This window comes from Malus sylvestris, chromosome 14 (assembly GCF_916048215.2).
Source record: "Malus sylvestris chromosome 14, drMalSylv7.2, whole genome shotgun sequence".
NCBI classification, from domain to species: Eukaryota; Viridiplantae; Streptophyta; class Magnoliopsida; order Rosales; family Rosaceae; genus Malus; species Malus sylvestris.
Genome location: NC_062273.1, coordinates 9,454,171 through 9,468,390, shown reverse-complemented (window position 1 = coordinate 9,468,390; position 14,220 = coordinate 9,454,171). Strand labels below are relative to the sequence as shown.

Here is a 14,220-nt window from a genome sequence, read left to right as displayed (position 1 = left end):
GGACTTTATGTGACAACCCGTCCTTAATTTTAAGTTTGATAAACTTTAAGTTAGTGATTTTACGAAAATGCCCCTAAGGCAAAGATTTTGACTTGCGTTAACCATCTGTTAGAGAGACGTATGACTCATTCTTTTAGCGCATTTGTGTAGTACTTAATGTTACGAACGTGTGGGCACAAGTGGAATTGAATTTGGAGCAAAAACGGGAATATTATGGAATTCAAAATGTAATGGTATCTTGGTAAGTTCACAAATGGAGATATTTCTCCACTTTGGACCACTACATGACTGACACGTGGCACCACCCCATTTCTGGTGCCCTTTGTCTTTTCCCTCCCGTGGTCTCTCATTTGAGAACCTTCTTATCTCTCTCCCTCATTATCTTCTTCTTCTTTGTAAACAGAGATGCCAAAAATACAGGCCAGGAACCACCGCATTAACCCATTCTCCCCCATTTTCCTGAGTTCCCTATCCCTGGATCTCTCCCTCTCTTTTAACTCTCATTGCCCTCACCTCTCATTTCAAACTCACTCTCTCTTTGGATTAGTCACCACCGAGACACCACCACACATGACAGCTTCCATACATACAAGACCTAGACCTTTACACCACCATGCTACCATCATCACACCTTTATCAACTTAACTCCAAGTTTGGGTTATGAGAATTGTCCCTTAGAGCTCAAAAGGAATTCAGCTTTAAAAGTTAAGATTCTGGCGACTTCAATGAAACCCGACCAAGGTAGGCATTAGGATCTCTCTCTCCCTTATTATTTTTCATTTGTAGTGAACGATCTCAGGGCTTAGACTTGTTTTGGATAGGGTTTAGAAGCTGCGGGGACGAAGGGAGGACTTCCCCAGAAATTTTGGAAGCTTGGACCGTGACTATTTAGCCCATTTTAGAGGATTTTTCCTGCCATCTCGGTAATGGTTGGTCCTCGAAATTGGTATAGCCTTGTTCACTACATTTCTAGCTTCAAGTTAGTTTTTGAATCATTAAGTTTGGTTAAGTAGTGAACTAGAAATTAGCCTTCAAATTTGGGTTGAAATATTTTAGATTCTGGAAATTTTGGCCGTGACCATTTGGCCATCTTTAGGCCATTTTTCTGGCCAACGCGGACATAAACTCGACTTCAATTTGGTATGGACTTATTCTCTACATTTATAGCTTTAATATGGCTCTTTAATCATCGAATTTGATTGAGAATCGAGCTAGAAATTAGCTCTAAACGTTGGGACAAAATTTCCCAGATTCTGGAAAACTTGGACCCGTGGCCATTTGGCCACTTTCAAACCATTTTCCTGGTCAACTCCGGCCATTATTTGATTTCAAACTGGTACAAACATGTTTCCCACATTTCTAACTTCTAGTTGACTTTTGAATCATTGAATTTGGTTGAAAATTAAGCTTGAAATGAGCTCCTAAAGTTAAGGGAAAAACATGAAATAATGGTTTTGTTTCTAGGTGAAATGCATTGCAAGGATCTTTGAAGCCGCAAGGCGGGTTCGACCCAACGTCATGTTCTGTGAGTGGGTTTTTTTTGGTTTTCTATATATATACGTATATATGCTTTACATTTTCTAGAAATTGTTTTAAATGGATTTACGTTTTTTTTAAATGCCATATCAATTGCATTACATTTTAGCATATGCGTTAGTATAGATACGCATATTATTGCATGACGTTGCAGATGCCCAGGTAAGCTTCAGGTGAGTTTGTATTGATGACAGTGATTGCAGTGGGTATGGTTATGTTTAGATGCATTTAGTACTTATTATCCTGCACCCCGGTGTTAGTGCTTCGCCCGAGGCCAGGGCCTAGCCTTCATGTGATCGTTCACCTCCCGCACCACACGCTCACCTTGGATCCAAGGTAGGTACCAGCCTATTGTACAGACCACATTAGGTGGTTCCGACTTGTAGGTGACTTGCGATACTTCGCACAGCCTTCACGTGATCGTAGCACTTGAGTGTATCTATTTATACCCAGCTTGTCGTACAGACCACATTAGGTGGTTCCGACTCATGGGCATGAATTGGTAGATGAGCTATAGGCTCAGTCGTACAGGTCACGTTAGGTGACTCCAGCTGACATATCATTTTATATTGATTTATTTCACCTGACTTACTTATTTCATTGTTAAGATACTTGACATGGCATATACTTAGTTTTCACTACTTTCGAGCATCATTTCTATATACGTATGTATTATTATTTTCGGGAAACTATACGGGTTTACGGAGAGGGGTTATTATGTTTATAAAGATAAATATGTTTTCACATTTTTTTTTTTTGCCCACTCACCCTTGTTTTTCGCCCCTCCAGGTTTTAGCTGTTGAAAGTTCTTATCGACGAGGATTCTTGGCGAATCTCAGTATAGGTGGCTACCTCTGAGGGTATGATCCTTACCCGCACTACTGTACTATATTTATGCTCTGACGTCACGTGTGAAATGAGTTTGTTCCCGCTCATGGCGCACTCTTGTCTTTAGACATTATTAGGTTTAAATTTATTCACATTTTCCACATCACTATACTTTATGGCTTCGTCACCTTCCAGGTGTTGGCCAGCACAACTCGATTCGGAGTCCTAGTGGACATTCCGGGTCGGCATGTGTCAATTTGGTATCAGAGCATAAGTTGGGTAGTATTGCATTCATCACACGCGTGATGTAAGCATTCTTGTTACTTGAGCCTAAATGTTGAATTTTGCCACCTCGTCGACTACGGAAAATGTATTAGCTTTTCTTAAGTTTTGGGTGATTTATATGACTTATCGACATTCTATAACATCGCTTTGGTGACTGCCTCTAAACTTTAATGAAGATTTTCCCTGCTAAGGCAAGATGTAGATTTGAGACAAGTTAATGGCCTTGAGGCAGAGCTACCATATCGATGGTTGTGCATCATGGGGGATTTACCTACCAATTTTACTGCCATCTAATCATTTTTACCAACCTTTCTGAGTTATGAAACTAGAAATGGTTTTGATTCCTTGGCAGTACCTGTTAGTATACCATCTATTTGAATTCCTACGAAGTTGACTTCGTAAAGATTCCAAAATTTGTCTTGAACGACAACTTGGTGCTAAGTGGTAGCACTTGACAGGAGAACATTTGGGGAACAGCCACTTTTGGTCCCCAATTGCACTAATCTCTTCAAACGCATTAAGGATCATTCCGGATCTTCAGGATGAAGATCGACTTACGTTTAAGCTGTCCTAAAGTAGATCATTAACAAATTCCTTTTCCAGCCTTAGGACGTACCAACGAATACTAGTTTCCCAAATTTCTTTTGGTGCTATACTCGTTATTTTGATGAGCATAGGCACATGAGTATGAATTGTTATATCTATGGTCAATAGAATTCCTCGAAGTAGTAAGTATTTTTCTCCTATAGTTACTGAAACCACTTTACAGGACCAATTCCTTACCAATTATCTTAAACTAGCCACTTGAGTGGGTTATAACCTATAATCCGTCTATAGTGGCGCTACTAATTGACGATATTGTTTGATATCTTGGAACTTGTAACCAATATTTAGGTGGTATGATTTCTGATACCGGACAAATGCTAGTATATGGGAGTATGTTTAGACCCAAATTTACACCATCGGCTCGTGTAATCAAGGCTATTGAGTAAGTATAGTTCTCAACCGTCGTATGAAAAGTGAAGATAATTTTGCTATTATTGAAAGATATATTGTGGTTTTAATCATGGCACTATCTTTTAATATATTTTAGCCCTTCTTTGCATGGGATAATATTATATAACCAATAGAAGAATTGCAATTCATTTGCAATTCTTTAAGTCAGCACATGCATATACGTGGAAGGTTGGGAGACTATTTCCCATGTAATTATGTACCACAAGTTTGTGATTATTATCTCCACAAAGCAACCAACCATAGCGGTGTAAGTGGATTGGTGGTTATTTTGATGGGCATTATTTGATCAAATCCAAGCATGCAGGTTATCTTAGGATTTGATGTGATAAGGCTGAGCACAAGGATTGAATTGGGTTACATTTTTGACTAAGTTCAGAGTCTTAGGAATAGTAAGGCTTATCTGACGCAATCAGTGGAAGAGTTCTAATACATGGCAGAAGTCTATCAACCAACGCGCATATGTCCCTATAAATACAGAGGCAGTGGCAATGGAAGAAGCTCTCTCCAATTCAACACACAAATTGCCCTGCGCAAACTCTAACAATCTTGAGATTTTTATTTTCTTTTTCCGCCAACACATCTTCAGTTTGGATAAACAGCACTGTGAAGGCAACCAGTGATATCTTCAGTTTGGATAAACAACATTATCACCATAGAACCAGTCGACCGCGGAACACCTTCAGTTTGGATAAACAACAATGCGTCAAGGCCGACTGGTTATCTATCTAAATCCTAGTTGAGAGAAACTTTCGGGTCATTATTGGCAGAGGTCATCTCATTAGCCTTTTCAGCGAGGTGAGGTGTTACAGTATACTAGGGCTCGGCACATTGAACGCCGAGTTGTTTTATGATTGGATACTCATAAGTAAGCTTTAGAGTTAGGCATTCTGATGGCCGAACCACATTTACCATCAAGACATCTATCTGTTTTGAGTATTTATGCCCCTATACTCTGTTGTCGATTCGACGTGTTTATACCCTTACAAATATAATCACTGTGATTGAATCCAGCGCCGACGATTTGTGAACTTCACAAAATTAGCAACCATGTCTTCAAGCTATAGAACCCAAAGTCCGGGACGTGTTCCTTCCTCGACCGCAGTCTCAAGATCGAGAAGTCAATCGCGCGCTCAACACAACATCAACGCATTTTACTCCTCGGCCGAGCTCAGCTGACGAGTTGGCACGCCTCACATCAACCGAATGACGTAGTTAGCTCATTAGTTACTTAGCCTGTGCGCCACGTAGTCTTGGTAGTTTTTAGGGTCAACAGAGTGATACCTCTATGTTAGAACGCTGGTTCACATTTTCAGGGTAGCGAACAATATAAAAATATTGTATATGCATTAATTAGCGGTACGACTGATAGACTGATTAATAGTGACTACTTAAGCCGAAGAAACTAAATCATGGGAAGTGAGAAGCAAGTTTTGTATTAGAAAAGTAAACTCATAGTTGTTTATACCTTATCACCTATCTAGGTAAACAAAATCTCTCCGACTAGTCACCTTTTCGATCACTTCTACAGGTGGACATAAGAATCAAAGTATGAGTTAATTCCTCATTATTAGAGTGAACTGAGTATCGAGAAAGCTGTGAAGACCTATTAGCATGTGGCGTAGTGGAAGACAGTAGTGTGTTATATTTCGAGGACGTATATCTTTGGCGTCAAACCTCAAACTTTACCTGAGATACCACCAAACGGTGAAATGAAGTACACCAATCTTCCTTGTATCTTTTGAACAAATCCTACACATTGAAGGAACTTAGTTACTAAAGCTTACCGATTAGGGGATTACCCAACCAAACATTTTACCTAGGGAACCCTAAACCTATCAGTGAAGGCGAAATGCCAAACTTTAGGATTGTACCTAGATTTTAGCAACTCAATCGGGTAATGATTAAAATCGTTAACCCATACTTTGAATTGTTGGCCTTTTTCGATAAACTTTTTGAGCCTTAGTTTTCTTCCATAGCCTAACTAATTCATAGTAATCTAACAGACGACTTTCTCACCTATACCAATTACGAGATTAAATTCCCTAAATACCAACAATCAACTTATTACCATGTTCCGCAAAGGTTAGCTTGGTACTTCTTGGGAGACGTGATCTAAACAGATGATCCTTTTGTCAAGTTCCAAAAAGCTGGTAGCGGAAGAAAGTTGAAATTCTCACAAAATATTGTGAATTTCGAGATATCTTTGATTTTGTCAATTTTATCGACAATTTGTTAACCATCTTTCAGCCATAGTGTTTTTCCTCACTTATTGATCGAAGAAAGTTAGTCCAGTTGTGATGTTGAATATGAGTAAAGTCTCTGACAACCGAAGTGTTGTCTCACCTTACCCTTGTTTTACACCTTTCGATGACATTGATCATTTTGGAGATCCATGGTGACATGTTCGTTGGATGATCTGACTGTGCAGAGGCAGCATGATGGAGTATCGTTTATATTTTCCAATTGTTAGAACCGTTTGAAAGGAGTCATCATACATAGGACCTAGAGTCAACAATTATAATTTTCACTCAGAAACTGGATGACACTTCTCTGTGGAGAAAAGTGTCTAGAACCTTTACCAACTTTAGACTTCTCACATACACTTTCTGTTCGGAAGAGCTAAAGTTCTGACAGCGACAATGGAAGAACTAAACCAAATCCTATGATTGCACTATCGTGTACCACCCCGATTGTGCAAAAATATGTATCTATCCCTGAACGTCATTAACTTGTTCTATCCCAGTTGGAGTTCACGAGCATTGAATTAACGTTATTTTTGAATCATCAAGAAATTGTTCGAGTGGTTATAATCACTTCTTTTATCCTAATGCAAATAGGGAATATCAGCATAAACTCCCAATACAAGGTATTTCGTACATGTGGAAATTATTATGATGTTTCGGTAATTATCGACAGATTTGACAAGTCAGCTCACTTTTGTTGGTCTCGAAGAACTGCATTTAGATCACTTGGTAAAATGCCTCATTTTTTAATTTATCGGATTTTCTAACAATTCGATCAGTATATACTCTGATTGTGATGCTATATTCACCTTTTGGTGCTGAAGAGCAGTCTAGTTAATCTTGGGTACGTGTCTACCCTACTACACTTTGTATTATTCTTGAAGTAGACAAGCCGTCTAAAGGAATTGCTCGGATATTGAAATCTAGTGGTGATCGTTAATTCTTCAGACACCCAACAAATACTCCATTGAACGAATCTTTACTATTAATGATTGAATACTTAGGAAACTATGGTTGTAGTGAGATGTTATGCATTCAATCCAGTTATCTTGTACTTTAGACTTGAAAGACTTGTTTTGACCTCGGATACTTGAGTGCTTTTGTAGCCTCTTGGCATAGTCTTTCACCAAATTCGAGAGAAACTCAATATGAATCTGCTCCCTATAGCGTTGTGAACAACGGTATTCGACTACATGGTGTGTGTATCACTACTGCATCTCACTATGACACGTATTTCACTTCCACGCCTTGGGAAATTTTCTTGAAGGCTATGAGTGCTAAGATTTTGTCTAGTACCACATTTCACCCTCAGACTAACGGTCAGTTTGAATACACTATCCGGACCTTAGAGGACATATTACTTTTGTATGTTTTATAGTTTTAGCCGGCTAGGTATCTTTGCTTATGTTGTGTACGACGATAGTTATTATTCTGGTTTGGCTATATTCTTATTTGAGTCGTGGTATCAAGATTTTTTTATGCACGGCACATGATTGACAGGTAAGTATTACGAACATGTATTGGAATAATTGAGATTACAATCTAGAAAACTGTGTGCTAGTTGCGTTGTTACCTGTAAGGGCAGTGCTTGAGCGCAATTAAGGTGCTAGTCAGATGATTCATGTATACCTTCCAATGAGGGGCAAGATGGTATTATTGCACCCTCGAGAATTTGTTACTCGCTTATCGAGATAATAGTGAGTTATCGGTATTGCGAGCTGTAGATCGTAATAACAATAACTTATTCATTGGGTTCGTTAAGCAAGTAGATAGGTAGGCTCGTTCACGTTAGTATACTTACTTAATTAGTTACTTATTGTTTGGGCTTAACCCAAAGTTACTACGAGTACGTGACTCAATAAGTGCGCAAGTGAAAATATTCTATTTTCAGTTTTATTTTTAGAATAATTACTTTAACTTTACATTGTTATATATGTGTATTTTGGCAGGATGTTACTATACATATATACGTATTCTAGATGTTATGTTTTTATAAAAGTATTATGTTTTAGTATTGCACTGAAGGAGGAATCACAGCACTCCGATTGCGACGGAATGACATTCTCTTTTATGCAACCGCTCTAGCTTGATTTCTTCCTTATATATATACTTTCTCCCCACTTTTTGGAGTTTTATGTATGGCAAGTGATTTCAAATTTCGAGGATAAATTTTTTTTAAGGTGGGTAGATTGTGACAACCCGTCCCTAATTTTAAGTTTGGTAAACTTTAAGTTAATGATTTTACGAAAATGCCCTTGAGGCAAAGATTTTGACTTTCGTTGACCATCAGCTCTTTTAGCGTATTTGTGTAGTACTTGATGATACGAACTCGTGGGCACAAGTGGAATTGAATTTGGAGCAAAAACGGGGATATTATGGAATTCGAAATGTAATGGTATCTTGGTAAGTTCACAAATGGAGATATTTCTCCACTTTGGACCACTACATGACTGACACGTGGCACCACCCCATTTCTAGTGCCCTTTGTCTTTTCCCTCCCGTGGTCTCTCCTTTGAGAACCCTCTTATCTCTCTCTCCCTTATTATCTTCTTCTTCTCTGTAAATAGAGAGGTAAAAAATACAGGCCGGAACCACCGTATCAACCCATTCTGCCTCATTTTCCTGAGTTTCTTATCCCTTGGAGGAGTAGTGGAGGACTTGTAAGATTTGGATGTTTTGGAAGTTTGAGCTCTAGTCCTTTTGTTTGTGGAGGGTTGCCCACAGAAATGGTATGGAAAGTTGAGCTTAAGGTCGCTTTTTAGGCTCAAACTGTGAAGATTCTACTACTGTTGCCCTTGTCTGCCGTGTTGCCCAAGTCTCCACCATAAACTCAACCTCGCCCTCCGAGTCTTTAAGCAACTTAGAGACATCTCCGCCATCTCCAATGCCTTGCCTCGCTGCTTTAGCCTTAACTTCTTGAAGGACAAAAGCTTCCCCAGCCTTCTCATCTAGCCCAACATCCACCCCTTCGGTGTTGACTTAGGCTGCAAGTATGAAAAAACCAAGGAAAGGATTAGAAGAGGGTAGATTATAAAAATAACGTAAAATACAGGTTAGGAGAGTAAAAGCTACCTATTAGAAGAAGTTGGTTCTTCTGATGAATCATCTCCTTCCAATTCTTAATCTCACCCGAGCTGGGGTAGGATTTAATTGAGAGTTGCCCAAAGAGGCAGTCACGGGCTTCACGCAAATCCCCTACATACTTTTTGGTCCACTTTGCGTCCCACCAAGAAAAGAAAGAAGAAGTGCATTCAAAGTTCAGAGCCATGGGCTTTCGTGCAATCCTGCTCATGTCTTCCAAACTGCATCGAGCAGCCCGAAAGGTGGTTGCTAGTGGAGAACAAAGATGATATGAGGTGCCACAATGAACGGAGTCGAAAAAGGGTATAGGGATGACTTGTCTAAACCCCAATTATCTAGCGTAGAAGTTGGGGTGGTAAACCTCTAGCCCGCGCTCGTAGCAATCATTGTGGACTCACCATGCCAGATCCCTTGACTAGATGTAGCTAATAAATTTTTCTTTGCAGAAGAGGATGGCATCTTCTCCAAAGGCATCTTGAAAAAGCTTGGTCTTAGAACCAAGGATATCTCCTAAGCACTGAAGCTCCCCACTCCAGGTATGCCCGAGTCTTGGAGACTCTGAAAAAATAAAGCTAGGAAAATATGGAGTGATTGGTAGGTGAAGCCTCAGCAAGAATTCGGGCAGGAGCAACACCTTTTAGGAATTCTAGATTTGGTGCTTGAAGTTCAGGAAAAAACCACTACAACCATAACTGAACCATCTAGGTTGGTCCGTTGAGGTTGGTTTCAAATGGTTCACTCTTGGTTATTTCATACAGAAGGTGATAGATATGAGCGAGGAGAAAGGGGCTCATGGCCACGTCATCGAAGTTGTTCAGAGATTCCACCAAATGGATCCACTCAACTTTTACTCATTTGGATTTGTTGGGGAAGACATGCTTGTTGAGCCAGTATAGAAGAAAATACATATGCTCATGATCTCTGTTAGCATTGGAGGACGTCGGGCCAAAAGTATTCTTGACAAAAGGGATGAAACCCATGAAAGAAGTCTCATCACTCATGAAAATAGAAGAGTTGTACTCTAGTTGGGTTATGGGATTAGAGGTGCCCGTGCTCTCAGTAATTAGGCAAGAAGAAGAAGACCAGTCATAGGTGACATTCATAACTCTGCCCGAGGGCCTTCACCCGAATACTTAAGCCATGTCAAGAATGGTCGGGGACATGAGGCCCATCCTGAAGTCAAAGGTGTTGGTGCCCGAATTCCAGAAGAGGATAACTGTGGTTAGCAGTTTAGGCTTGGCAATCACAATAGTCTTAGATAACATAATTTGCTTGTACATGCCATTGTTCATCCATTTCTCCTTAAAAATAGGCTCGAGCTCATTTACCCACTGCACCCAAGCTTCATCATTCATCAAGGGAAATCCTCGTCGATGTGTAGATCATTTAGAGGAAGAGATGCCAGCTTCAACTGAAAATAGGTTTAGGGTGAATCAATTTACCTTGGGCATGTTGTTTTCCACGGCAATAGAAACCTGAGAAGTCCATGTAGGCCCCAAAGAGTGCACTCATCCTTCTTCAAAGAAAAGTAAGGTTTGAAAGCCAGCCCAAGGACGATGAAAGCCGTTGAGCAAACGGCGCATGGTGGTAATACCTTCACCAGATTCATAGGAGGATTGAGGTTGGGTAACTTTGGGTGCCATTGGATGATTTTGAGAAGAAGATGGGGTGAAAGTTAGGAATATGGAGTGTGAACGGAGAGAATAAGAGAATCTAGGAAGTTATGGAAATTCGGAGGTTAGAGATTGCTAAAGTATTTGGCTGAAAGGTTTACGTGAAGATTATATAGTAAACAGTTAGTTAACGTTGGAAATCATGGGTTAGTGCAACGGTTTAGTTAACAACGGCTCTCTTAAAAGGTGCAAGTCTCGACTGAAAGCATGCGACGGTTGTTTAATCATCATTTGCAGACACAACAATGATTAAATGGGGCACTATTTGGGTTAATATTTGAATATTGGGCTTAAATAAAGGAAAGCCAAGGATGCCAACTAAAGGGGAAACTTACCCGAAGCCCAGCATCGAGCCCAGAGCAAGTTAAAGCCTTCTCAGCCAAAATACAAGCCACGTGTCTATGGGTGAAGTGACAAGTGATGGGGACTAACCTTTTATCTTCTAAAGAACACTCTCCAGTGGCATCACAAGTAAAAAGTTGATGACTCACTACCCTCCATGTGCTTGCGAGCACGAGCAAAAGCTACAGCAGTCGGGCCAAATTGTTTATAAAAGAAAGAAGAGACAACAGGGACAAGGATACTCAACCGATCAAACAAACAAACATACAAGCTTTGCTCTCAAGCCAAATTTGCACCCAAAAGCTGAAATCAACCCAGATTCAGTCCTTTTAGCTGTAGTTATTTAGAAAAGCTATCTCTTGTCTAGTTTAAAAGCTCTGTTATTTCCCTCAGTGGTGTAGTATCGATTCCCTTATGTAAACTTGTTTACCATCCATCCCTCTTTAGTATTCAAACCTTGTAAATTCAAAGATAAGTGACTGCAAAAGGTTCAACCTTGCCAGATAAGGTGAAATCTTGCCCGAAGCTCTTTATTTGTTTTCTAAATTAGTAAATCTATTACTTAATACATTCTCCAGCATGTATTCAAGTTATTTCCACTTGTTTTTTTTTTCTATTTTAAGAGTTCCCTTTGCATTTGGATCTGGTTAGTTTGACGAATATGATTTCAATAAATGTAATCTGGAACCAAACAAGTAACTTAAGGAGCTCTCAACTCCCTTCATTCAAACATACAAGACCATTAACTAAAAGTCCTAGTTTACAAGGCAAGAAAAAGAACTTAATGTGGACTTAACCCATCCACGACAATCCTTTGATAACAAGAAGTTTAAAGTAACTTGGGGCGCAAGTAATCGACTTAAAACACACTTGTTCTACATTTGCTATATTGAGATAGCAGTGACACGCCTAGCACTTAGTTAGTTTTGAGTGTGAGCCTCAAGGCCTGCACCTAAGGCCCCACAAAGGCACCTTTCAGAACTAACTTTGTCCTATTCTTGTAGCACATCAACAAGCAAGAGCCCAACTACACATCCAAAGTGCCAATCCCATGGGGAGCTGTGCTGAGGTCCGAGGAGCCTTCTCCAGAAGAATCTTTGCCCGAACACCTCCTACCCTGCCACTACGCCAATATGTCGCACCAACCTGGCTATGATGTCATTTTCGGTGGATAATCATCCCATCTTTCTCTTTACATATTTTGTTGACATTATTCATTTTTGTTTATGTTTGTATATGCGGTTTGTACATTTCATCCCACCTAGCATTTAAATTGATGCAGGCGGCGGAGAGGAAGTTCTGAAGTGAGGGGTTCTTTAAATTTAACTTTTACATTGAAGGATGGAAGGTGCTAAGGATTACTGCGTGCGTTTGTTTTACAATTTTCCGAGTATTTTTGTTTCTTTGTTTTACAATTTTCCGAGTATTTTTGTTTCTAAATTTTGTTTGATACATGTAGCATTGGGTTTTGAAAAATTAAACAAAATAATAGAGCGAACTCAGACAAGAATGATGTTTAAATAGAAAAATTTGTTGTAGTTCTAATTAGGTTAGGAATGTGATCATGTAAATTTTATTATATCTTTGGTTATTCTTGTGAAATTCTATTATATTTTATACTTTAGATATTATCCTATTAAAACTGTAATTATATTGGGATAAGGAATTTATCTTACCTTTAGTGGCATAAGGAATTTACTTTTCCTACTATTATAAATAAAGACACAATAACATGAGAAATCATACCTCTGAATTCACCCAATGCTCTTTATGTTTGCCGCACCCTCTTTCTCCATAAGCCCTACAATACGCTTTTAGCACGCTCGACGTTACGCTAAAGAGAGTTTGTTCAGCTTCAATCATGGAATTATTACGTTTTAATCATTCTTTTAATGATTAACTTATTATTTTATTAAATTGATCTACATGAATTTGATTCAATTTTATTTATTTTTTGTTCTGAACGTGATACAACGCATTGGAGATGAAATTTTGGCTTTTTGAGAAGGATCTTCTACAAATTCAAATGCTCAATTTGTTTTTTGCCGATCAAGGTCTCCTAAAATCCATGTTTGATATTTTCAACGACCATGATGCATCCCCTTTTACTCCCCCTCCACACCATTGTTAAAAAAGAAGGGCAAAAACTTTGTAAAAGATATGGTTTCGTCCCTTACCTACAGTCACTCCGGTGTCATTTTCTTTAATTTCCCAAATAAGCACATTGAAAATGCTCGACCAACAAAACAATAAAGCACCTTGAAAATGCAAAGCCACTGCAGTATATAAGCCAAACTATTAGGTACGCAAAGGCACATGTGATGATCTACTCTTTCTCCGAAGTCCACCAAACCAACATCTTCATATAAACAGCTTATAACCCTCATACATTCTCTTCTTCCTACTTTTTCATGGCTGGCCTTCAATACTTCTTCTTTCCCACTGACTTCCTCTACCCTCGTACTACTCCTCAGTTGAGGAACTTAGACGAAGCTACTGTTCTTCCCCTCCAAACCACCAAAACAGATCATGTAGCCAGCGAGCTCGAACAGCTCAAGATTCAATACCGTGGAGTTCAAGTAGTCAAGATTGCAAAATCTCCTCCTCCCATATGAAAGGATTTTCCTGGTCCGATCACCCCTTCTGTTCCACAAGGGCAGTCTTTGTGAATGCTGATACTGTTAGGGTTTGTGAAGCTTGTGAAGATCAAGATCATGAACTTCAGGATTGAATTATTTACGGGGTTTCTTTTTTTACCCCCACTATGTAGTTACTTTGCTTGCTTGTCATCATATGTGATGTATAACATACTTAATTAGTCTCGCTTTGTAACAACACCAAGAAGGTGGATGTTATATGAATTAGTATCATCCAGAATATGTGTATGTTCAGATTATTGCTATAGTGTACGAAGATATGTAGGGCGATATATGATCTTGTTTCTTTTATCTTTTCCCTTGTTCCCCAATAGCTAGAATTTAATTCACAATCTGCGGATTTAAGGCATTCGTTTACTTTCCAATACGAATAAATGTAATCTCTGCTCATGTAATTTCTGCTGCAGAGGACTAAAAGAGTGTTTGTACCATACTTGACCAATCCCGAAACTATTGAGCACCAGTCAACGTTATACCGTCAAGGACCCAGAAGAGTTTCCTTCCAACCAGGAGGCCAATCACAGCGCGACACGTGTCGACATCAGAAGCCAATCATAG

At 39.3% G+C, this 14,220-nt stretch overlaps 1 protein-coding gene and 1 long non-coding RNA gene across 7 annotated transcripts in view; one reads left to right on the top strand and one right to left on the bottom strand.

The window, feature by feature from the left end:
- The window catches only part of LOC126599448 (uncharacterized), a 37,908-nt gene that overhangs the window by 12,223 nt on the left and 11,465 nt on the right, over window positions 1-14,220 (bottom strand). The gene's annotated exons all lie outside the window — the stretch shown is intronic.
- On the top strand, window positions 360-12,636 carry LOC126599451 (uncharacterized). Of its 5 annotated transcripts, XR_007615136.1 has the most exons (6): window positions 360-741; window positions 822-946; window positions 1,465-1,525; window positions 2,326-2,396; window positions 12,010-12,172; window positions 12,288-12,636. It is a non-coding gene; the product is annotated as an uncharacterized LOC126599451 (long non-coding RNA). The 5 variants fall into 5 exon arrangements; XR_007615139.1 differs by having other exon boundaries at window positions 361-741; window positions 822-923; window positions 12,010-12,636; XR_007615134.1 differs by having other exon boundaries at window positions 361-741; window positions 12,010-12,636.